This window comes from Callorhinus ursinus, unplaced genomic scaffold (assembly GCF_003265705.2).
Source record: "Callorhinus ursinus isolate GAN/ISIS: 27379988/994484 unplaced genomic scaffold, GSC_fseal_2.0 scaffold121, whole genome shotgun sequence".
In the NCBI taxonomy this organism is placed as follows: domain Eukaryota; kingdom Metazoa; phylum Chordata; class Mammalia; order Carnivora; family Otariidae; genus Callorhinus; species Callorhinus ursinus.
The window spans coordinates 338,795-363,661 of NW_027397183.1; the positions used below are offsets into that span (position 1 = coordinate 338,795).

The 24,867-nt window shown below is 47.3% G+C and overlaps 1 protein-coding gene across 4 annotated transcripts in view; it reads left to right on the forward strand.

Annotated features, from left to right (window-relative positions):
- The first annotated feature begins 242 nt into the window (after positions 1 to 242).
- The window catches only part of PDZK1 (PDZ domain containing 1), a 49,620-nt gene continuing 24,995 nt past the window's right edge, over positions 243 to 24,867 (forward strand). Inside the window, exons 1-2 of one of the 4 annotated variants that reach the window (XM_073889877.1) lie at positions 10,451 to 10,527; positions 17,783 to 17,986. The gene's annotated coding sequence lies outside the window, so the exon portion shown is untranslated. Of the gene's footprint in view, positions 452 to 553; positions 666 to 10,450; positions 10,528 to 17,782; positions 17,987 to 24,867 lie in introns of those variants that run through there. The other 3 variants (XM_025858474.2, XM_073889879.1, XM_025858472.2) reach the window with 3 other exon arrangements.

The following is a 24,867-nucleotide window of genomic DNA, read 5'->3' on the forward strand; positions in this document are numbered from 1 at the left end:
CCCTTGAGCACCAGCAGACACACGTGTGTTCACACTGGTTGTTGCAAAACCCTCAAAATTCTGCAAAGACCTCAGGCTTGAAACTGAATGGCAGAGGACTTTCTTCTCAACAGTCAGGGTGCATCTGCACACCGTGCAAACACCTGCGTACGTGATTGCCTTAAAATGCTGCCTCTGCTTCCTCCTCACTGAACGTTATTGTGTCTTAGGCCCTGTGGGGTTGACATGGCTGCGCACTAAGCTGGCCTGTTCTCAAGGAGAGCACGCTTTGTGGGCAGGGCCAAGGTGCAGGCTGAGGCAGAATGTGCCCAGTGCTGTAAGCACCACAGAAGTGAGAGAAAGCCCAGAAGAAGAGAAGGAGGGGGAGAGGAAATGGAGCCTGCCCCCATGACAGACAGCTGTTGGGCACTTTAGTGGACAAAGTGATGTTTGAATTGAACTTTGAAAGAAGGTAGGATTTCTTTCTATTTTTTTTTTTAAGATTTATTTATTTGAGAGAGCGAGAATGAGAGAGAGAGAGTACATGAGAGGGGAGAGGTTCAGAGGGAGAAGGAGGCTCCTCGCCGAGCAGGGAGCCCGATGCGGGAGTCGATCCCGGGACTCCAGGATCATGACCCGAGCCGAAGGCAGTCGCTTAACCAACTGAGCCACCCAGGCGCCCGAAGGTAGGATTTCAAAAGGCAGGGGTAAGCATTTTTCAGATGTAGGAACAATAGGAACAAACAAGGTGTAGGAATAACTTGACGGGCTTGTTTGGAAACCAGTGAAGCAACTGAAGTGACTGGAGTGTAGGCTGCCTCCTGTTGGGGGGCTTCTGGGGCAGCCCCTGGCCCACAGCCTCCGAAATATTTATCCTGTCAGCCTTTGGATCTCTAAGGTATCCGAGGCCAATTACACAAAGTAGCAACTGATACATTGTGTTCTGGGAATTACTAGTAAGTGCTCAACATTAAAAGAAGATCTGGTTGGATGTTAAGTCATATCTTACTTCTGTAGAATTGCGAGGTCTAGTCCAGTTGCTGGCAGGGTGCAGAAATTTCTATGCCAGTTGTTCTCAAACTTGAGTGTGTATTAAAGTCACCAGACCAGTGTTAAAATGCAGATGGCTAGGCCCTGCCCCGGAGTGTCTGATTCAGTAGGTTTGCAGGGGGTCCAAGGACGTGTTTGTGTCCCTCACAAGCTCCTTAGTGCTGATGTCGCCAAGTTGCTCCTTGCAAACTGCTCTATGCCGTACCTCTTGCAGACTCTGCTTTCATCTCTCTTGTGGTGTGTGGCTCATTACCACCCAGAGTACCCATCCAGTATTCTGTCTGAACACCTCCGGCTTAAAAATTCTTCCTCGTTGCCTTCAGATCTGCTTCCCGTTAACTTCCAGCCATTGCTCCCCATTCTGCTGAGGGCCCCACACAGAACATGAGTCTGGATGGTGCTTCAGTCCCAGGCACAGGAGTCAGACTGCGAGGTTCATCTTCTGACTCCACCGTTTATGAGATGGCCTTGGGCAAGTCACTCGACTTTTCTTAATTTCCTCCTCTGTGGAATGGGCATGATAACAGCACTTTTGTCATACGACTGATGGCTAGTTTCAATGAGAAAATGTATGGAAAACAGTTAGTGTGGTACTTGGCACATAGTAAGTACTCAATGAATGTTAGTTATTGTCATTACCGAGTTTCCTTTTCTACAAGGAAGTCCATCATGTCTCTGAAGAAAGTTCATCATACCAGCTAACATTTCTCCTTTCGGGGCTCAGTGTCCCCGGCTCCTTCAACTATTCCTTATGGTGCAGCGTCAGTATGTCCTTCAGTCTTGTCACCCTCTCTGAACATAGTCCAGTTGGTCAAATGCCCTTGTTGAGTACGTGTGGGGCTCAGACCGGCCACTTGCCTAGCATAGTCAGAGCCTTGCCTAGTCACTGCAATCAAAGATCGTGTTAGCTTTCATGAATTATTTCCACATTTCACTTGACCATATCGGGCTTTTAGGCAACGAGGATGCCAGAGGCCAACATCTGCATGCAGAGGGAAAATTCTGTCATTCTGTCACATTACCCCCGAAGCTTGCCTGGTTGCATCCACACAAGGCTTTTACTGTGTGTGAGTTTGTGGGGGTGTTGGGGAGATCACCTCTGATCCTTGATTGGACTTGGGGCTTACACCTGTTTCATGACTGGTGTGACGGTTAGGAGCCCAGGTGGCTATGAGGAAGGACGTCAGAGGCTGAAGGATCTATACCCTTCTCTGCCTTGGCCTCAGCCCCTCCTGGCTCCAGGGGCTTGGTGGGAGACCCAGCATCTCCCCTGGAGAAGGTGAACTGACCCCTCAGCTGCAGCCAACAGTTCTCTGGAAGGAAACCAAGCCTCCAGGCCAGAGGGCACTTAAAGCAAAGCTGTGTGGGCATTTCAGTCCCCATCCCCAGCCACTGTCCCCACTGGCCTCTTGCCCAGGGTCTTTGGTAATATGTGAGGAAGGAGTCAGGGCTTTTTACTAGGGAGGTCGGGTGGCAGCTTCAGGGGTTTGAGTATCAAGATGACAGAACAAGCCTTGGGAAGAATGTGTCTCTCAGTTTCAATTCTAACTTCCAGTCTATAGTAAATGGTTCCCCAGGAATATTGACCTGAAGTTCTGTCTTTTTATTTTTATTTAAGGATTTTGTTTATCTGTCAGAGAGAGAGAGAGAGCACAAGCAGGGGGAGTGGCAGGCAGAGGGAGAAGCAGACTCCCCACTGAACGGGGAGCCCGGTGTGGGGCCCGATCCCAGGACCCTGGGGCCATGACCTGAGCCGAAGGCAGACCCTTAACAACTGAGCCAAGTTCTGTCTTTGTAAATAGAAGGCAGAGAGAATCTGCTCAGGTCACTGTGGTGCGCTAGAGTCTGTCTTGTCTCTCCCTGGTCATAGAGGACACCAGCCAGGCCAGGCCTTGTGCTGACAGGGGACCAGGCCTGCAGGACCGCTGGCTCAGCAGGCTGAACGCTCCACCCACTGATCTGCACAGAGGTAACCGAGTTTCCCCGGGACTTGCGCAGCCTGATGGCAGAAATGGCTACAGTCACAGCTCTGTCTGCCCTCTGGGCTGGCGCGCCCTCTCAGCACTTCTACAAAGCCACACTGTGCTGTGTGAACAAAGAGGAAAAAGGCTCCCCTCTGCAACTCACGGTCCCACTGCCTCCTGGACCCTGAAGTCACACAGCACATGGCCCTCTAGCTACAGATGTCCCATCCTCCTCTGCTTCTCACCTCCTGAGAGCAGCTATGTGAATCCAGTGCTGAGCTCCTCCCTGAGGCTCCTGCCCAGTGTGGAGCCCAACGTGGGGCTTCAACTCGCAACCTGGAGATCAGGACCTGAGCGAAAATCAAGAGTCAGATGCCTAACTGACTGAGCCACTGAGGCAAGGGTGTCTTTTCTAATTTGCCACAGATGTGGGGTCATTAGGCTTCTCCTGGTCTTGATTCTCTCTCACTGGCCCTTCTTCCTTGGATAAGCTGATCCCCAGTCTCTCTGTGAGGGGTAGAGTCAGGCTGAGGCTGTGACCTTGAGATGCCTGGCACTTTCTTGCTATTCTCCTGTTCCCAAGCTTGTCCCTCTGAGGGGGTACTAGGACTACTGATCCTCTGTTTCTGTATTTCTCAGGAAGAGGCAGATGGAGACCCAAATCCTTGCTCTGAGAGGACCCAGACTTTGGTTCAGGCAGGAACCCAGGCCTGTTCTTGTTCTGCACCTCAGTTTTCCTTTTAGTGGAAAAGTATTGTGTATTCTGCCCCCTCAGCTGGGAAAAGAAAGAGGGAGGGAATGACTGCTAAAGTATCATTTGCAGCCAGCTTGCAAGTGTTAATAATTCACAGCTCTCTAGGGGTCCTCATGTCTCCCCTGACCTGCCACCTGGTTGCTGAGAAAAACGAGAAAGTTCAGATCAGCAATCCTGTGGGGCCCCAATGTGCAATGCAGCAGAGGAGAGTGGCCTTGCACCTGCTGTAAAACATTTATCTCAGTTCTGCATCTGGACCCTGGCCTAATAAATTCCTCTGCAGGTATGCAGACTACACAGACTGCCTCTTCAGGTGATGGATGAGGCCAGAGTGACATGGGGAGTCAGAACGGGGGGGGGAGGCGGACTGTCATAAACACTGACTCAGGACAGGGACAGAAACCCACTGGAGCTGAAAATGCTAGGCTCCAAGTTAATGAGCTATTAAAAAGACAAGGTAAGAGGGATAATCAGATCTGAAGTTGAAGTAAAAATTTGGGGGTATCAGGGATGGATCTCAAATGTGAGGATTGGAGGCTGTTATCTTGTACTGAGCCAGGCAGATTGGTGTAGTAGAAAAGGGCCTCGGCCTTGGGAATAAAAGCATTGGGTTGTAGCTAAGAACCTACAAGGGGTGACCTTGGCTAAGTCACTTCACCTCTCTGGGTCTTTGTTTCATAGCCAAAAAATTGAGGCAGTACAACTCAACAACCAAAAATCGAACAAGCGGATTTAAAAAGTGGGCAAAAGACTTGAACAGACATTTCTCCAAAGAAGATATACAAAAGATCAGTAAGCACATGAAAGGATGCTCAGCAGCATTAATCCTTAGAGGAATGCAACTCCAATGAGATGTCCCCTCACACCCATTAGGATGACTATTATTGGGACACCAGAAGTTCTGACCCATACTACGATATGGATGAACCTTGAAGACATTTGCTAACTGAAATAAGCCAATCATAATAGAACAGATCCTGTGTGATTTCGCTTATGTAAGGTAACTACAGTCATCAAATTCATAAAGACAGAGAGTAGAATGGTGGTTGCCAGGGCCTGGGGGCAGGTGAAAATGAGCAGTTGTTGTTTACTGGGTAGGGAGTTTTAGTTTGGGAAGATGAGCAAGTTCTGGAGAAGGATAGTGGTGAGGTGGCGTGGCAATGAGAATGTACCTAATACACTCAAAAATAGTTAAAGTGGTAAATTTTATGTTCTGTGTATTTTACTGCAGTGAAAAACAAAACAAAACAACAACCCTGAGATGGGGAGATCAAATATTCCTGACCAAGGTGCAGAGGTAATGCCAAGATATTGATCCCTTCCAATTTTGGACAGGCCAGGCAGCTGAAACCCTCAGGGTAGGTCACCTTCAGCTTTGCGGAGCTTTTTCTGTTTACCCCAGTATATCATAACTCTGAAAATTTCTTATTTCTTAACCTTATTGTGAAGTATATAGAGAAAAATGCATAAAGCGAAAACACATAGCTCAGTATTTAATCATAAATACGTATTCACCCCCACTCAGCTCAAGAGCTAGAACATTGCCAGCATCTCAAAAGTCAGGATAGTGTGGTGGTGCCAAAGTTCTGCCTGATATTTGGGCATTACATAAGTGGAAGCCCAGAATGAAAACAAATGAACTCTAGCTACACAGAGCAATATGGTCGTATCTCACAACTATAGTGAATGAAGTAAACCAGAACCAGAAGGAATACATCAGAATGATTTATTGAAAAAGACCAACCTTTCACTCTGTTCTTTGTCATAAATCAACTGTTTTTATTTGTATTGGTCTGTTTGGGGGGTTTCTAGTCTATTCCGTTGGCCCGTTTGTCTTATTTGGTGCCCGTGCCGTATTGTAGTATTTGCCGTCACTCTACTGTCTTATTACCCAGGAGGGCTTCCTTAGTCTTATTTTTCAGAAATAGCTTGTCAACTTCCACCAAAAACCCCAACCAAACAAATAAACAAACATGCCCTGCGGGGAGTTTGATGGGAAATACATTAATCTGTAGGTCAGTTTGGAGAGAATGAACATCTTTACAGTGTTGAAGTTTCAGTCCATGAGTGTGGTATAATCTTCATTTACTTAAGTTTTCTTTAATGGCTCTCAGTAATGTTCTGTAGTTTCCTATGAGTGTGGCAAAGTACCAATCCTTTAGCCTTTGAAGAGTCTGGGAGAGTTTGGGGCAGCTGGTCCTAGGTGGGTCCCGAAAAGCCTCATCTGTTTACCCTCGTGAACTAGACAACTATTAACTTCTCTGTGTGACATGGTGGGAAAAGTATTGGGAAGCACTGGGAAGTCTTTGTAGTTTTCTGTTTCTGATCAATTGCACAGAATGCTGTGTCTTGGGTTGGCAAGAATGCCATCCATAATGCCCCCAAACATCCTGAACTCCTGACTTGCCCAAGGTGTACTCCTAGCCTGTTTATTTACATGAGCTCGTCTGTACAATGTGTGCCCATAAATCAAGAGAGCATGACTTGCAAAAACAATAGCAATAATGTTATTATGTGCTGCCCATTTACCAGGTTCTGGGTGATCTACAAATGTCTTTTTACTTAAGTCTCCTAAAAACCCTATGAAGTTGTTAATATTATCTATATTTTACAGAAGAAAAAGCTGGAGCTTTGAGAAGCAAAGTAACTGCTAAGTGGCAGAACCATTTCTGGAAACATGGCAGACTAGAGAACCTGAAAATCCTCCCTCTACAAAGTCCATAGAAATGCTGGTTAAAATATATCAAATACTTTTTCAGTAGATAAGTAAGCTTGCAAGAAAGGAAAGAAATCTCTAAGGTCCAGAAGTGAAGAGGAAGCTGAAAAAACAGTAAGCAAGCAGTTTGTTCTCACAGGTCACTTTGGGATAGGAGAGAAGACCTAGGAACTGAGACCCTGGGTAGAGCTGAGACCCTCAAAAGTCTACGTTCTTAGTGAAAGGGCCGGATAAAAACCAAGCTGGCAAAACGAGATGCATCTTTTCACTCCTTTGCTCAATTTCATTTTTTGAAAACTTGCTATAATTTAGGCTTCTATTCCAGGCACTTGGGATGCAGTGACAAATACAAATCCTGCCCCTGGGGAATTTATATTGTGGTGCGGGAGGGACAGAAAATAATTAATAAACATAATATAAAAGTATGATGAAGAGGGATCTATTTATGGAAAACACAGAATGGCAAAAACCGATCAGGGAAACCATTTTTTTTTTTTAAAGATTTTATTTATTTACTTGACAGAGAGACAGCGAGAGCAGGAACACATGCAGGGGGAGTGGGAGAGGGAGAAGCAGACTCCCCGCAGAGCAGGGAGCCCGATGCGGGACTCGATTCCAGGACCCCGGGATCATGACTTGAGCTGAAGGCAGACTCCCAACAACTGAGCCACCCAGGTGCCCGGAAACCATCTATCTTGGCCTGGACTCTGGGAAGAAAAAGAATTTCCTCTTGTGAATTCCCAACCATAGATTTGCCTTTAGAAGGGGCTCAGGGTGGGGCACCTGAATGGCTCAGTCAGTTAAGCATCCGACTCTTGACTTTGAGTCAGGTCATTGTCTCAGGGTCACGATCTTAGGGTCGTGAGATCGAGCCCCACTTTGGGCTCTGTGCTGGGCATGGAGCCTGCTTAAGATTCTCTCTCTCTTCCTCTCCCTCTGCCCCTCCCCCCCTCAAAAAAAAAGTTCTAAGAAGGGGCTGGGGTTGTAACTGATGCGAATTATTTGCATGATCTAGAAACATGAAGGCAAGTAACAAACATAAATCGGCCCTGTTGTTAGCGCCTTTCTTTGTCATTCTAGGGGTGTGGAGAGGTGCTGCCTCACAAAAACAAAAGCAAACCCTCCACCCAGGCTGCCAAGGGCTCCTGTAGATAAAGCCCAAACTTGAGCTCACAGTAAAAATATACAAAACTATCCAAACTATTAATGGCAGCGTTAGGATTCAATACAGCATCTGTTTGATGCCGAAGCCCATGCTCATAACTCTTACCTACATGGCCTTCTACACACACACACACACACACACACACACACAGGACTTAGAGCACACACCCTCATGGCAGAGTTGTCTAGATCCATGGTATTTAGGATCTACCAGATACAGAGCCATCAGCCTCTGCTTGAATACCCCTAGAGAAGGAGAGCACATTCCTTCCCTGGATGGCTGGGGACCTTGTCACAGAGGTAAAACAACACCCACAGACAGGCTCCTTAGTTCTTCTGCACCAAGTGATCTTGGGCAGGATAACTGACCGGGTGAGTCTAGGCTTTTCTTATCTGTTAAATGGAGATATTGGCCTAAAGGGTTGTGCTGAGGGTTAAACAGAATAAGGGATATAAAGGCTTACCAGGCACATAATAGATAATGTTATTTGCTCTTCTCATTAATTTTCTAGATCGAAGCAATCAATAAAAAGACTGACTCTGCTTTGCATTCATCAGATCAGATCCATTCATAGGCATGAGAGCTTTTAAAATTCAAGTTTTAGTGAGGGCAAACCTCATTCCATTCATTCCATTGGGAAAGGGTTTAGTCACTTAAAAAAATGCTTGTTTCTATTTGATTTGGAACCAACACTTTCTCTCTGCATTTCTTTCTTTTTTTTTTTTTAAGATTTTTTATTTATGTAGAGAGAGAGAGAGAGAGTGTGAGCAGCAGGGAGGGTCAGAGGGAGAGGGAGAGAGAGAGAGAATTCAAGAAGACTCTGCCCTGAGCGTGGAGCCCAACGTGGGGCTTGATCCCAAGACCCTGAGATCAGGACCTGAACCGAAATCAAGAGTCTGAGCCGACTGAGCCACCCAGGTGCCCCACTTTCTCAGCATTTCGAGGTCTTCTCTGTTTCCAGTCTCAAGGCTTGTGGCTATTTCTCCATCTGTGCTGGGATGAAGGGCGAGTCTGAGAAGTCTCCTGATGAGTATATGCTCCACTGTGAGGGCTGTCTTTATTTTATTTTATTTTTGTCACCCAACTTTTTAAATTTTAGAAGTGTCAAGAATAAATATTACTGACTTAGGCTTCTTAGCAATTAAGGTATCTTTTATATACAGTGTGATTCACCTGTTTACGTGTATAGATTGATGAAATTTGGTAATTTTAGACAATTGCACAGCCACCCCCACATTCAAGATACAGAACAAGATATAGAACAATTCCCTCACCTTAATGTTTCCCCTTTAGACCCTTGATTTTAAGAGACATTGACAAATTGGCTGGGGGCCCCGGGGGAGAAGCCAGTAAGTCATGGCCTAGCCAGATCACCTTGGGGAATAAAGGGGCGTTCACTGAATCCCAGAGAAAAGAAAGCTTATGGAGGATATAACAGCCTTCAAATCCACCTGAAGGGCTGCTGTGTAGACTAGAGTAGACTTACAGTAGCTCCAGAGGGAACTATGAGGATTTATGGGCAGAAGTGAGAGACCTTTTGACTCAATATAAAAAAAACAACACAACAACCCTCTAAAAACAATATAACAACTATTTGCAGATGATGAAGGTAAGTGAGACTCAGAGTTAGAAATGAATTACTCTAGATCAAACACCCAGGAAGTGGCGGAGTCAGCATCTGAACACAGGTATCTAATCTTGAATCAAGATTTTTCCATTCTCCCCAGCCATTTAGGAAGATACACAGCAGGCCCAGGGGCCATGGCAATCCAGGTGGACATGACCTGATTTGAGTTAGCTGCTCAGATGTTTGTCATTTCTGACCACTTCCCCTCTGGCTTGGGCCATGCTTTTCTTGGGAAAAGCCAAAGCCCAGCCAAGATCGGTAGCCATTCCAGCATGGGTGGAGGAGAGTGAGGTCACCCGTCCTCAGCTTGGGGTTTGCTTTGCCTTACTGCCTAGAGCCAATTCTTGATTTCTAGTGTGGGCTGAGGATCCAGTCAGTCAGAAGCCTAGCTCTGGGTCTCCCTGTGTGGGTGCTGCTGATCGGGATGAGCTAGTGCTCTGGGGTGGCTGGGGCCGCTCCCCACTGCCCAGGCAGCCATGCTGGGGAGCTCGTGGAAATGCCTGCCACCTTCCCCTGCTGGGCTTGCCTGAGAGGTTCTGAGTGGCTGGAAGGGGAAAACAAGTGTCGATATGTTGGAGAATAGAGACAGAGCACCCTCAGGTGAGAAAAGGGGGCGAGGAGAGAGCATGTAAGAGGAGGGAAGTCTGGGAAATAAGAGCAGGGGTTTTGCAGGGAGGTAGAAACTCCTGGGGGAGGGAGGAGGGTGCCTGAGGAGCTCTGCTCCATCTACTGTGGCTTGTTGGCCCGCAGGCCTTCTACTAGGTAGGGAGTCTCGGACATTCCTGCTCCCCAGGGAGGCCTCAGTGCACGAGGATGCTCAGGTGGTGACCCGCAGCCCCGACCCTGGGATGGGGCACCGTGGAAGCTCCTCACGCCTGGAGTGTTGGTTGGTGTGACCAAGGCATTTGCCAAGGGAGAGAAGTGAGGAAGGCAGAGGCGCCTCCTTCCCTTCCCCTCCTATCCCCTCCCCCCACTGCCCCTTCCCTGCTCTCCCCCTTCTTCTCTGGGAGGGGCGGGCAAGCGGCAGCATCCCTGCGGGGGGGGGGGGGGGGGCGGGTTAGGCGGGCGGCAGGCACTGGGCTACTCAGGGCCCACCAGCCAGCAGGAAGCAGGACAGAGGTCACTTGAACTCAGACCACAGGTCCCTGTTAAATACATCAGCTTTTAAATCAATCTTTGTTCAAAGTCCAGTGAGTTCCAAGACTAGAACTCACCAGCAGAGAGAGAATTCCCTGGTGAACGCGGACCAGCTTTTCTTCTTCCCAGATCTAGGTAAGAGCTCACTCTGTCCCCCTGACTGAGGGCGCCAGCCGCCTGGGCCTGAACCACCTTCTTTCTTCTCCTTTCTCCTTTTCCAAGCAGTGGCTGCCTGTCCAGGGCAGAAGGGAGGCTTATGGGAAAGGAGCCAGGGCCCTTTTGTGGTGGTGGTGGGGGGGTTATTGTCCACACTCTGAGGTTCTCTCTGCTCGGGATGCCTGACCCTTGCAGCTTAGGGTCTGCTTCACAAAGGAATTGGTAAACTGATCCTCAGAAAAAGCTTTCCCAGGTTTGCCTGGGGGTTTGGTGTGCAGACAGAAGGGGGCGTGACAACAGACCTCACAGGTCACCAGGGGGATACTCCTCAGAGCTCCCCACTAGGCAAGGGCTTTGTGTATTAGAGATTTTCTTCTGGAAGCAGCCCTTCAAGGATAAAACCTAACTTAACGTTCCCACTGGATAATAAAAACAGGCATCTCCTCTTTTCATCACATTATACCACTAAGAAATGAGGAAAAACCAGTGAGTTCCTAGGCTGGCTGAGTTTTAAAGCAACTGCCCCAGGCTCTACCCTTTGGAGTGTATAATTCTTTGGGTCTTGTGTGGGTCTGAAAATCTTTGTTTCTTTAACATTCCAGAGGATTCTGGTGTGCAGCCTGGTTTGGGAACCATTGGCCACTTCCTAAGCAGAAGAGACTAAGGGACTTAAACGTGACTTCATATACGGGCTCTCCAGCCAAGGAGAGCTCTGGGCTGGGCTGCTTCCTTCCTCCTCAGCTGTCCCTGCAGTGTTGCACCGAGGTGCTTGCTCTCAGTCCTGTATGCAGAAGTCACAGGAGCTGGGTGTCTAGTCACCTGTAGTCACATGTTTTTCCTGCAGCAAATAATTCAGGGACTTTGAGTTTATGTGTTATGACTAAGTAAATTGTTCTTATCTTGGACTCTTTTGTATGTTCTCTGCATCATAAACTATGAAGTTGCTGGTAATGATGTCTTGTGTTCATAGACCGCTAGCTAGACATCTGCTCCTCCAGGGGAAAGGACACGGGACTGGGGTGCACAGAGCCCGCGCTGTGGTTTGATTGTTAATGACCCACCATTAGACAAGTCAGCCAACTGGAGCTCCAGTTTCACCATCTATCAGCGAGGGTCTCTCTTTCCCCAGGGCTGTACTGAAAATAAAATTATAAATAGGACGTGTTTGAGGGGATTAAAAGCACAAATGTAAGGTACGTACATTTCCAGTGTGTGTGTCCAAGGGCTCTGTGGGAAGAAACAGGCTTGCAGTCAGTTGGGGCACCTTGTCCCGGTGTTTTCATCTCAACGAGCCTCTCTAGACTCACCTATAAATCCGGAATTGGGACTAGATCACGGCTAACGTCCTCTTCAGCCCACCAAGTCTAAGGTGGAGCTCTAAGTATGAGGACCTTGTTATCCCGCAGCTTGGAAGGCTGGCTCCTTCTTATCATTTGGGTATGAATCCAAATCTTACCTTCCCAGGAAGGGCTTTCCAAGCCAGCCTCCCTCTCTGTCCCACCACCGTGTCTCCTTGTTCATAGCCTTTGTCACCAGAAGTCCTCTTGTGTACTTTGTACTTGTCACCATTGCCAGACTTCAGGCTTCAGGAGAGCAGGGGTCTTGTCTTTCATGTTACCTGCTATAATCCCAGCTCTTAGGATGGCACCTGGCATAGAGTAGATGCTTAGATATTTAGCTAAGTGGAAGTTAGTGTGGCAGGGAATGAGCTGCAAGAATAGAATCAGGGTGTTTTGATAAACTGTTCTTAAGGAGAGTGTGCTTAAGAACTCTGATATTCTCAGATCATCTGAGGTCCTGGGTTGGATCATGTAGGGATGCACATATCTGGTCACATCTTGGTTAAATGATTTTCATATTTGTTGCATAGGCGTTTGATGAGAGTAGCAAGTTCAACTAGACATGTTTCTTCAAGATCTCGGCAACTCCTGTCCTTGGCATTTTGTGAGGGACTGCCTCACGATTTCTTAATCTCATTGCTAAGTGACGAAGAGCATGGACATTGACACTGGGAAGCTGCACTGCAAGCAGACACATTCTTCTTCTCTGAGACTCTGTGTCCTCCGCCATCAGACGGGCACAATAGCACCTCATTGTAGTGTCTGGAGGACTAAGTGGGAGAATGCACTGAGGGCCTCGCACACTGTCGGTGCTACTGTTATGATGATTTTTTTTTTTTTTTAAGATTTTATTCATTTGAGAGAGACAGAGAGAGCACAAGCAGGGGCAGAGGCAGGGGCAGGGGCAGTGGGAGAGGCAGGGGCAGGGGTAGAGGGAGAGGGAGAGGGAGAAGCAGACTCCCCCCTGAGCAGGGAGCCCGACCTGGGACTCATCCCAGGATCTGGAGTTCATGACCTGAACCGAAGGCAGACGCTTAACCATCTGAGCCACCCAGGTGTCCCTGTTTGATGATCTTCAGACAGCTTTGCAATGGGCATGACCCCAGGGAAGGAAGGGGCCCAGGCAGTGGCAAGGAGTTTTGATAAATAGGAAGGATAGCCGCTAGGCAACTTGATGGCAGCTCTGCAGGGTTTGCTCTTGGTCTGAGGTGGCCTCCAGCTTCTGAGGCTCTGAGCCTCATGTGACATAAACACCGGAGCTCTCCTGTAATCTGTAGGACTGAGCCTAAGGTACTTTCCAGTCTAACCTGAATGGCTTCTTCCTTTCCACATACACCTCTTCTCCAGGCTTTCAGAACCATTCACCATTCCTGAACGCACCTGTGCTCTTCCTTTTTCTGGGCTGCCTTCCTCCTTCCAGTCTAACTACTTGTGTCCCCTCACACAGCATACACCTCACGGTTGGGAGTCTGGGGAGATGGTGAAAGGAGACTAGACTCAAGTGGGTTTGAATCCAGGCTCTGTGGCTTATCCAAATAGCCATGGGAAACCAATTTAACTTTTCAGAATCTTTTTTTTTTTTTTTTTTACTTGTGGAATGGACCATTAAGATTAAATGTGAACTCCTGAAAGGTACCTAGGCTGGTGCCTGGCGCTTAGTAGGAGCTCAATAAATATGTTTAACAATAGCAAGACATTTTCTTTTAAATATTCCAGCACCTATGCCATTGTTGGGTAATTATGTTTATAACTTTTCCCGATGCTCTACTGGGCTCTGCGAGGGCAGGACAGTGTCTAATCTGGTTAGGGCCTTGGGATCTGTCTGCCCCATGGTAGGAACTGTAGATTATATAAAAGACACTTGAAATTCAGACAATGGAGTGATGCCTTCAAACTGTGGTGGTCAGGAAAGGATTTGTGTTTAACTTAAAATTTGAACTGAGCCTTGAAAATGGGTAGGTTTTAAATTCATTCACTTGGAAAGAATGTTTACTTAGGAGCTACTATGAATAAGTAATCAGAGAAAGAAAGGTACTCCAGGCAGAGAAGGTGGCTTGAGCAAAGGGCAGGCTGGGTGTGGGTGACCATGCGTAGGCCAGTTGGGTGTCTGCTAAGGAGCCTAAAGGAATGAGGTAGGGCTGGATTATGCTGAGCATCACAGCCTGAGCAAGGAGTCTGGATTCTGCTTCTTGAATGATTCTTTTGTTTTTATTTATTTTTATTATTATTTTTTTTTAGAGAGAGAGCAAGCGAGCAGGGAGGGGCAGAAGGAGAGAGAGAATCTTAAGCAGGCTCCATGCTCAGTGTGGAGCCTGACATGGGGTTCAGTCTCACAACCCTGAGATCATGACGAGCTGAAATCAAGAGTCACATGCTTAACTGACTGGGCTACCCAAGTGCCCCTTGAATGATTCTTTTAGAACCTGACATGATGAAGGCAAGATCTAAGGCAGTGAGTGGGAGAGCCTGGAGGCAGGAGGACTCTGGAGCACACAAAAACAATGAGGGGATAGAAATGCAAGGTCAAAAGTTCTTGTAGAACAAGATGCCAGTTTGAGGGGATAGCCCCTGTTCCAGCCAGCCCTCAGAATGGTTTGGCTATTTTCAGGTTTTATCAGCTTTACCAGCAGCAAAGGTATCCTCTCTGAGGGCGTCTTTGTTCCCACACAACATTGACTCCTTCCTTCTCCCAGCTTGCAGAACTCTCAGGTACGCAAGTCAAGTGTGAAAGACCTTGACCTCCAGCTCAGAGTCCTGCCATATAGGACAAAGTATCATTCATGGTCCCTGGGGGCTGGGGGTAGTATTGAGCACCAGCGGGCCAAATGAACTTTGAGATAAGCAGATTCATTCCTTATTATCATAAATGAGAAATAAGAATTACTCACTGGGCCTGGGGTCACTCTTTTCCACATAATGCTCGGTGGAATGCACTTCATTAATTTCCCACATGTGAAATCTCTTGCTGGTTAAGACCAAATGGTAACTCTGACAATGGGAAAGTAAAGTTAGCAAATACATATCTTAGGGTCCCGCTTATCCTTCTGTTTTTGGCACTAATTCTTTAAAATGAATACACTTGATGAATTTCCACAGGTCTTGCTTTTCCAATGAGGAATCCAGGTGGCCTTAAGTGTATTATCTGCAGCAATTATCCTATGTCTATAGGATCTGCTCTAGGTGAAACGTTTCTGAAGAAAGATGAAATTGAATTGCCTTTACCTCCTCCTTGCTGGAGACATCTGGCAATACCAGCTGGGACATGATAGAGTTCCTCTGTTGCTGTTGGAAGAAACTGTGTGTCTGAGGCTCTGAGGCTGGCCTTGAAGGAAGGCGGACGTGCCAGGGCAGGAGGCCTGGTCAGGGCCGATGGCTGTCAGTGATGCTTGGCCTGTCCACGTGCTGACTTAATATCGCCTAGTCTCTACCGAGGGTGTTTTTCTGACAGAAGTCTGGTGTTCCGTCTGTCTCACTCATTACACAGATGCACACCAGTGGTGGAGGAACATTCTCCGTGAGGGCACAACATGCCAATACGCCTGGCCAGGCTTCCTGGGAATGTTGCCTTCTCCTTGCTGAAGTTCCAGGGGTTTTATAGACCAGCAAGGAGTTCAGTGCAAAGTGAATGCCATTCATGATGAATGTTACCCTCGGCTCCCACCCTCTTTTCCCCTCAAGCCTTGATGAAACAGAGATAATTTCTCTATGGTACATCCTAGTTATACAAATAGCTACCCACAGTCACAATTACCAGGGTTAAACATTATTCAACTGCTGTCTTGCTAAGTTATTGCTGTGTAGTTTTTCATGGCTCGGGTGTTAGTTACGTAAGTGCCTTTTTGAGGAGCAACTAAATGTTTTCTTTGTGGTCTGGTACTTACTGCACCATTGGTTCCCAAGTATTAGATAAGATAGTGCCAGATCCATCGTGACTAGCGGTTGTAGGGGACCGTGTTTGAAGAATAATCTTGCTGCATCCTAGACAGAAGACAGTCCCCGGGGCCCCTTCTTTCCTGATGAAGTCATTGCACCTGGCTATCTGTCATGGGTGATAGCACCCTTCTGTTTTTCTGCCTCCAAACAGAACGCAGTTTCTCCTATACCCTTTCTTTAATCTTTTGGAAATTCAGTGATGGATGCTGCCTGGTAGGTGAGTCTGTTCACTTGTTCCTCCCTGGCTACCATGGTCCGTACCTGGAGCAGCTTTCCATATAGAAGGTCATGCTTCCCTTATTCATCTCCACCCTTGTCTGTTCCTTGGTGCCGGCCCTGCTTACCTTGTGTACACACCTGTTAGAGCTCGTCTGCTTCCGGCGGTGGCAGCCCCTGGCCCACTTAGTCTGCAAGTTTTGTGAAAGCTCCCTGGAAACTTACACTTCCTTGATATATGGTATTTGGTTCTATTTTTGTAATTCCCTGGCTTTAGACTTACATGCTGCTTCTGGGGTCCGAGAAATCTGAGTTCGTTATGTGAGTTTTATTTCATGAGGAACAAAATCTTCAGGCCTGTCTTTCCGACGGCAAACCCTCAGCTTTGGGCTGCCCTGCAGCAGCAGATGGAGAATCACGGGACTGATGATCAAGGTGCCCACTTATCCCTGGCCCATCCCTTCTTGTCTGCTTCAGAGAGAAAACCGGGAATGCTGCCGGAGTGTTCTCACAGAAAAGGGGTTCGCGTGGCATCGGGGCTCCCACCAGAGGACAGGAAAGACGATGTGCGTGGCTCGCCTTCTGTGCCCCAGATACTGTGCTCAGATGCTTTACATGGTTTAACTTAGGTCCCCTTCACTGTGTCCATATGCATTTCCTATTCCAGATGTATCTCTGTCTTCAGCTCGAAATTAATAACGTCACCCATGTTCTCACAGCTAGAAAGTGGTGACGCTGGGGTTAAAAACTGGGTTATCCCTAAAACTCTTGTTCTTACTGATGTCCTTTACCCAGACTTGAATGATGTGGGAAGAAGGAAATAAAGATACCAATTCTGCTTCACATTAGCTACATACCTAGACATTTCTTTTAGACTTTTCCATGACTAGAAATTACTCTGTTCTACAGATCTTTTAAGATGACTTTTCCTGTGTCGACCCCTTAATTTTTGAAACTACTCCTTCCGCCCCTACTTCCTTCTCCCCATTCATCCTGCTCAGCCAGTGCCTGACACTCTTCATCTCTCCAGCCCTGACCTCAGGCTTCTCTTATCCGCCAACTCACGTTGGTCTAACATTCCAGCTCTGTGCTCATTGTAAGTATGGCAATCCTCATCTCCGAGCCTTCTGTTTTTTATTTATTTTTATTTTTATTTATTTTATTTTATTTTTAAAGATTTTATTTATTTATTTGACAGAGAGAGAATGAGAGAGAGAGAGAGCACGAGAGGGAAGAGGGTCAGAGGGAGAAGCAGACTCCCTGCTGAGGAGGGAGCCCGATGCAGGACTCGATCCCGGGACTCCGGGATCATGACCTGAGCCGAAGGCAGTTGCTTAACTAACCGAGCCACCCAGGCGCCCTGAGCCTTCTGTTTTTTAAACATGTCAAACCCCGACTTCGGGTAAATGTTACCACTTTCTCCTTCTATTCTTGATGGACACTGTGGTGAGAAAAAGCCACAAGAAGCCATCCTGATTGGTCTGCAATCAGTTAATGAGATCGGCCTATCTATCTAATGGGAAAAGAAAAATTAACCTAAGTTGTTTCTTAGAAAATTGTATTCAATTTGTTGACTCATTGTAGTGAAACAACGCTGTGGCTATTGGAAGTCTTTTTTGGCCAGTGGTTATAAACTGCCAGCCCAGGGGCTCAATTCTGTTGAGTTTACACGTAGCTTCCTAAAAATTTGAAAGAGCTGTCAGCTTTTTACAGTGGGGACATTTTGCATAAATCTGGGTTTCCAGATTCTCTTGAGAAATCGGCAGATCCGGCATTCCTGGTTCCTGTCCCCTCCCAGCGGCTGTCTCGGTGCGCTACACAGCAGGGACTCCACAGGCCTCTCCTGACCAGCCCCGGCGATTTGTCAGTCTGAGCCCACCAGACATTTTGGTGCATATCCTCAGAGTTTCGTTTGTCTTAGTTACTCTGCAGGAGAGATTGGAGCCGAGGTAAGTGACCTCCTTTTCCTCTTTTTCTCATTTTTTATTTAACTTCCGCCCTAGTGGAAATATGCCGTCCCATCGAGGTGAAACCCTTTTCCCGTGCTCCCCGTATCCTCCCTTGATACGCCAACATGCTGCTCATCTTCTTCACAGTCAGACTACAACCATCAGCCCTGCTTTCCCCTCAAGCTGCTATCCCAGTTCTTTACGTCATCTGTTTCGAGATGTGTCTATATTCATTGCCTCTGTTACCGTTCACTGTCTTCTCAGGCCCTTCTCCGTCCTCGACTCCCATGTTCTAAGCTTAGTGACATGTTCGGTTTTCATTCGCTTTACCTCTTCATGTCAGTTTGCATTGTTAATTACAATCTTGAAATGCTTCTTTTAGTTTTGACTATGCTGTAAAATCTTGGCCTTCTGATTATTCCTTCTCTGCTTCCTCTTTTGGTTGCCTGGATATAGGATTACCCCAGGCCTTATCCTGGGCCCTCATCCCTCCACATTCCTACCCACAGGCCTCCCCCAGTCCCTCGTCCCTGAGTTCCAGGCCCACACTCCCATCTACCTGCAGGATGTTCTGCAAGTCCTCCGATTTAAGCCCATCTCAAACTTTGTGGTTGCGTTTGTCTCGATGACATCATCTTTTAATGGTATCACTTTTCTGTTAGTCACCAAGGCATGAGCTTGGTTTTCTCTGACACCTTCCCTTGGCAACAGCCAGCCCAAGTGGAAGGTGCATTTGTCTCCCTGCTGCTATAATCAGAATACCACAGACTGGGTGGTGGAATGTGTGTGGGCCTAAGCAGCAGCAATTTATTTCTTCACAGTTCTAGAGGCTGGAAGTCCAAGATTAAGATGCCGGCAGGGTTGGTTTCTTCTGAGGCCTCTCTCCTTGGCTTGCGGATGGCCACTTTCTTGCTGTGTGCTCACATGGCCTTTCTCTGGGTGCACGCACTCCTGGTGTCTCTCCATCATCTTACAAGGATTCCTGGATTACTTCTCCTCCCTGTGACCTTATTTAACCTTCATTATCTCTTTGTAAAGCCCAATCTCCAAATATAGTCACCCTGAGGGTTAAGACTTCAACACAGGAATTTTGGGAGGGACACTTCAGTCCATACAGAAGGGGAGTCTAGGGCTTAAGGGAGGAGAGCTATCAGAGTTCGGCAGCAGGAAAAACTGAGCTAAGGTCATAAATCCAAGTAACCCATGGCCTTTATGGAGCAGCAGAGAGAATGGGAAGACGACTGCAGAATGAGAGTATCCTCGTAGCTCAGAACAGAGAGGAGCCTAAAGCACAGCCGAGTTCAAACTGAGGGTGGCTTCAGGAGACCGTACTGGGCACGGGCCGCTCAGTGCAGCGGAGGCCCCTCCCGGCGGCGCAGGGCCCGCAGCAAGCTGCCTGGGGGTGAGGCCAGCAGAGGCTGGGGAGAGGGACAGGGGCCCCTGACACCAGCCGTACCTCCTGCTCACTGGTCACAGTGAGTGTAACTAAGTGTTTTGGACATCTGTGTTATGGAAAAACTGCCCCGTCTGTGGCCACCTCTGCATGGAGAAATCGGAGGGAACAGGATCGAAGAGTGGATACCATCTGTCCTTGAGCTAGTTGCTTGCCACCGGCCCCTGTTCTCACAGCCGCCATCCTAGGGCAGGGCCTTACTGCTTGTGAGGAGGATTATGACGGCAGCCTCTCACCTGGCCTGCCCACGGGGCATCTTTGCTCCGGTTCATCCCACCTGCGATTCTTGGAGCCCAGCTCTGATCCTGTCATCCCTCTGCTTATAAGCCTCGAGCTCCTTGTGCTGGCCTTTACAGCCTAATGTGTCACCATGACAGAAGGACATGTTGGCTGTCCCTCAGTCACGTTGAGTTCTTAACTCTTCTTTGACCATACCCCAGAACATTCCCACTCCCATGCCTGATGTTTACATTATTCTCTGTTTAGAATGTTCTCTTCCTACTTCCATACCTGCTGAAATCCTACCTGTCTGTTGTCAAGGTCTACATCAAGTCCTACCTGATCCGTGGAGCTTTCCTGAGCTTGTCCCCTCTTGTAGGTCTTATGGCATTTATACTCTGTTCATACTGGTAGCTATTTTTGTATTAAAAGTTTTCCTTCAACCCTATTCAACATAAAGTCCCTTGACAATAGAGCTGGTTTTCAACTTTATCCCATCAACCACTTAAGAGTGTTTTGCATTTAAGTGTGAGGCAAACATTGGGGCATGGACTAATGAAATCAGGTTTGGGGTCCTAGGTCTTTTTGATGTTCAGGAGAAAGTTGAAGGACCTTTGTTCATGATCCTAAATAGACTTCACCCACTCCAGTATGCTAACTGAAGAAACTAAGGTGGGGGGAAGGGGTTGGTAGGGAGCAAGAAACTGTGAGGTAGAGCAGGCAAGCACCACTCTTCCTCAGGGGCTCACAGGATGACTGGTAGCATCACAAGATGACTGGTAGCATCACAAGATGACTGGTAGGGCCTCAGACAAGAATGGAACTTGAGACTCCACCTACTGGGTGATGGGGGAGGAGGCATGGCCTCTGCTTTTAAGATGGTTAGATTTAGGGGCCAGGGAGTGGCCCCACGTGCTTAATTCATAGAATAAAGAGCACATGGGAACAGTTCAAGGTTGTTTTCATCTGCTTGATTCTGTTTGTCTGGCTCAGAACTAGGACTTGGGGAAGGAGGCGCAAGGCCCAGACTAAGGTGGCCACACATTCCTATACTGTTGCCCAGGGCATTGGCTAGAGTCAGAGCTGGATCCCAAGGACCACTGAGTGTGGCAAGGGCCTCCCCTAACCTAGCTGCCCCCTTGGTTTCTCATGTTGAGTAAAGGTGAATTTAAGGTGGCTGTTAATAGTTCACCCAACCTTGACATTCTCTTTGACCCATGAAGGTGTTATCCTGAGACTGAGGAGAGAAAACAGGAGTTAGAAGCAGCAAGGGGTGGTTTTAAGCACTAGTTTCTTAAGCTAGTGGGGTTGGTTCTCAAAATGTGCACTTTCAGGTTTCAAGCTGGGAGATTGAGTCAGTAGATCTGAGGTGAGGTGTAAGGATCTATTTTTATTTTTTATTAGATTTTTTTTTTTTTTTAAGATTATTTGTTTGACAGAGAGAGACACAGCAAGAGAGGGAACACAAGCAGGGGGAGCGGGGGAGGGAGAAACAGGTTTCCCGCCAAGCAGGGAGCCCAATGCGGGGCTCCATCCCAGGACCCTGGGATCATGACCTGAGCCAAAGGCAGACGTTTAACGACTGAGCCACCCAGGCGCCCCTATTTTTTTTTTTTTTACAAATCTCTATAGGTAATTCTGGGGGCCAGTGGGGGCTGAAAAAGTCAAATCTGTAAGGTGATGGTGAGGGTTTAGTGAGGTTCTGTACCATGCCTGACACATCGTGAGTTTTCAAATGGCAATGTGATTTATTATTGCTGGAATCACCTGAAGGTCTATCGATTTCTACTGTTTCAGCTAAGTCTATCTGTTCACTCACTCAGATGAAAACAGATGGTGCCTTTGGGCATAAGTGGACAACTCTCAGAATTGAGGAGATGAATGAAAATCCTACAATTCTTGCTTTATTTACTTTACTTTTCTAGGAGCTGTCCTTTCTTTTTCCTCAGAATTTGATCTCTCCTGTGTTTTATCTAATCTTTAGTAACTTCAGGATTCTTTTACCAAATAATACCTGGAAGCTCACAGGTGTTAGACAAACTCTTTTGGAACAGGGGATGTTTCAGTGACTTTTGTATTGACAAATGCTTTGTATTTTTATCAGGCTCCCACTGACCTCCAGACTCTCACATATTTTTAGATCATGGATTTTTGATGAGCTAAATGGCTTTAAGATCCCTTCACTCCCACCCCTGTTTCCTATACTGGGTAGGCTTATGAGCATTCGTGCCTATGATAGTTTTTTTTGTTTTGTCTTGTTTTTTTTAAGTAGGCTCCATGCCCAGTGTGGAGCCCAACACAGGGCTTGAACTCACGACCCTGAAATCAAGACCTGAGCTGGGATCAAGAATCAGATGCCCAACCGACTGAGCCACCCCGGCACCCCTTTATGATAGTTTTTAATTAGAAATTTCCCCATATGCGGGGAGGCTGGGTGGCTCAGTCGGTTGAGCATCTGACTTCGGCTCAGGTCACGGGATCCCAGGACCCTGCAATCGCGGGATTGAGCCCCGCCCCACATCCGGCTCCCTGCTCAGCGGGAGGCCTGCTTCTCCCTCTGCCCCTCATACCACTCATGCTCTCTCTCTCTCACTCTCTCTCTCTCAAATAAATAAATAAAATCTTTCTTTTAAAAAGAAATTTCCACATATAACCAGTATCTTAGAACAGAGAATGGTCTATTTTTTTTATTTTTATTTTTTCTTGAAGTATAGTTGTGGACACAGTGTTTTTTTGTTTTAAAGATTTTGTTTATTTATTTGACAGAGAGACAGCGAGAGAGGGAACACAAGCAGGGGGAGTGGGAGATGGAGAAGCAGGCTTCCTGCCGAGCAGGGAGCCCAATGCGGGGCTTGATCCCAGGACCCTGGGATCATGGCCTGAGCTGAAGGCAGACGCTTAACGACTGACCCACCCAAGCGCCCCTGTTGACACGGTGTTACATTAGTTCAGGTGTACAACTTAGTGAGTGGACAACTTTGTTGTGCTATGCTCAAGCGTAGCCACCGTCTGTCACCGTACAGTACCATCGACTGTATTCTCTGCGCTGTACCTTTCATCCCCATGACCGCAAGCCTGTCTCTCCCACTCTTTCACCCCTTTTGCCCATCCCCCACCCCCTTCATTCTGGCAACTATCGGTTTGTTCTCTGTATTTATGGGTCTGTGTCTGCTTTATTTGTTCCTTTTTTAGATTTCACATATAGCTGAAATCATACAGTATTTGTCTTCCTCTGATTTATTTCACTTAGCATTATACCCTCTGGGTCCATTCATGTTATTGCTAATGGCAAGATCTCATTCTTTTTTATGGCTGAGTAATATATATATTTATATTTGTTACTGGCCATTCTGGCAGATGTAATATGATACACCTTGTGGTTTTGATTTGCATTTCCCTGGTGATTAGTGATGTCGAGCAGCTTTTCATGTATCCCTTTGAGAAATGTTTATTGAGGTCCTCTGCCCATTTTTAACAATCAGATTGGTTTTTTTTTTTTTTTGATAGAGAACTTTTTGATGTGCAAGGTGACAGGGCAGGCACACTTCCCTACAAGTCCCACTGGTACCGGGATCAATTGAATGGAGTCTCACTGCTTCCTGGGCTAGCCCTGCTGAGGAAAGTCCTGCAGCTTCCAGCCCCAGACACACAAATGGAGGGGAAAATGAGATGACTTAGCCTCAGCCAACTAAGCTGAACTTCCCTGGCTTTTGGGTCTTGTTGATGTAGGTCATGCTCCTCTCCAGAGTAGCTACTGGTTCAGACTTCTGCTCTGTGTGCAGGCTGCTGGTGAGGGGGTTTGACTAGGGGTCAGAGATGGGCCCTTGTTGATGGCTGCCTGGGAGCTGAGAAGCCTTGACCTGCCTTGGGCTCAAAAGAGTCTCTGGGTCCCCCCAGCTATTTCTATCCTGTGGAAAATAACCCAGTGGCTTCAATTCTTTCTTCTCTGGCCACACCCAGAAGTCCTGCCCACTCTCCTCTGTTGTCATTGCCTCACCTCCCCAACTTCTAAAGTGTGCCAAACGTTCCTTCTTGACCTTGGGCATATTATTCTCTTTCCTGGTAGCAATAATCTAATTCTTTTGGAAGAAGGTGGGGTCTGAAGGTATGATTAATAATTAAGATTGATTAAAAAAAAAATCTCTGGCTCTCCGCCCTACCAGCCAGCACTTTGTTCTCTTTCCCACAGACAAGCAACTTCGTTGCCAAGAGTTGACTTTCTTGCCAGAGCTCAGCAGGGGTTATAGCTTCCTTTCATTTCCAGTATTTTATTTTGGCTATCTGAACTGGGTAATAAAGCCTAGAAGATTTAACGGACTCCAGCACTGGATGACTGCTGGTACCATGTTATAGAAATCCATATGCCTTCACTAGTTAAATACCTGCCCACCATAGGGGTCCGATCTGGATTTTCTCAGGAAGCAGAAGATGGGCATGGGGGTGAAGAAACCAGAATGAGTACCCTTAAATCCAAAGATCCTTTCTCTTGGGCCCTGTGTTCCACAGTCGCAGGCATCCTCATCACGGAGCAGTGATAATCCTGCTAAAGTCATGGATCCCAACCCTGACTTAGGGGCCAGAGTAACACCAGATGGACCCAGGTCTGGAACTGGACCAGAGCCCAGCCCTTTGTCTCTTAGTTGAATCGTCACTTGGCAAGATGGCAAAGGAAATGGTTTTAGGGCTCCAAGGGTCCCATGGAAGGCCTGGCTTTTGGGGTATCAACCTGCTTTTCTCTGTTGCTATGGTTGAAGGTGTTCAATATTTCATCAGTGTGGCATGGGCACCAGCGTCAGTGGCTGCTTTGTGGGGAGGGGCTGACATGGGGGCAGGAGGCCAGAGGGGACTCAGAGCCATTTCTCAGCCAGTGCCCGAGGCTTCAAAGACACAAGTGCAGATCTGAGTGATTGGCGTCTGGTTGGTTGAAAACTTTCACCAAATAAAAAAATAACTTGGGATTTTGCCAAAAAATAGAGCTTTGTCTTTTCTTGTGCATCTGTTGAGGAAAATGATGCCTCTTACCCCTTCCCTAAGGGCACTGGTCTGGCTGGCAAGGAGGTTTCACTTTCTATCCTTGCAGACCTTCAGAGATAGCGATTATGATCCTGTGGCTGACACCCAGGGTGTGAGAAGGCTGAATTTTGGGGGTGAGTGCCTTAGAAATGAGCATGCGTATGTTGACCACAGACCATCTCATCTTTTGACAAAA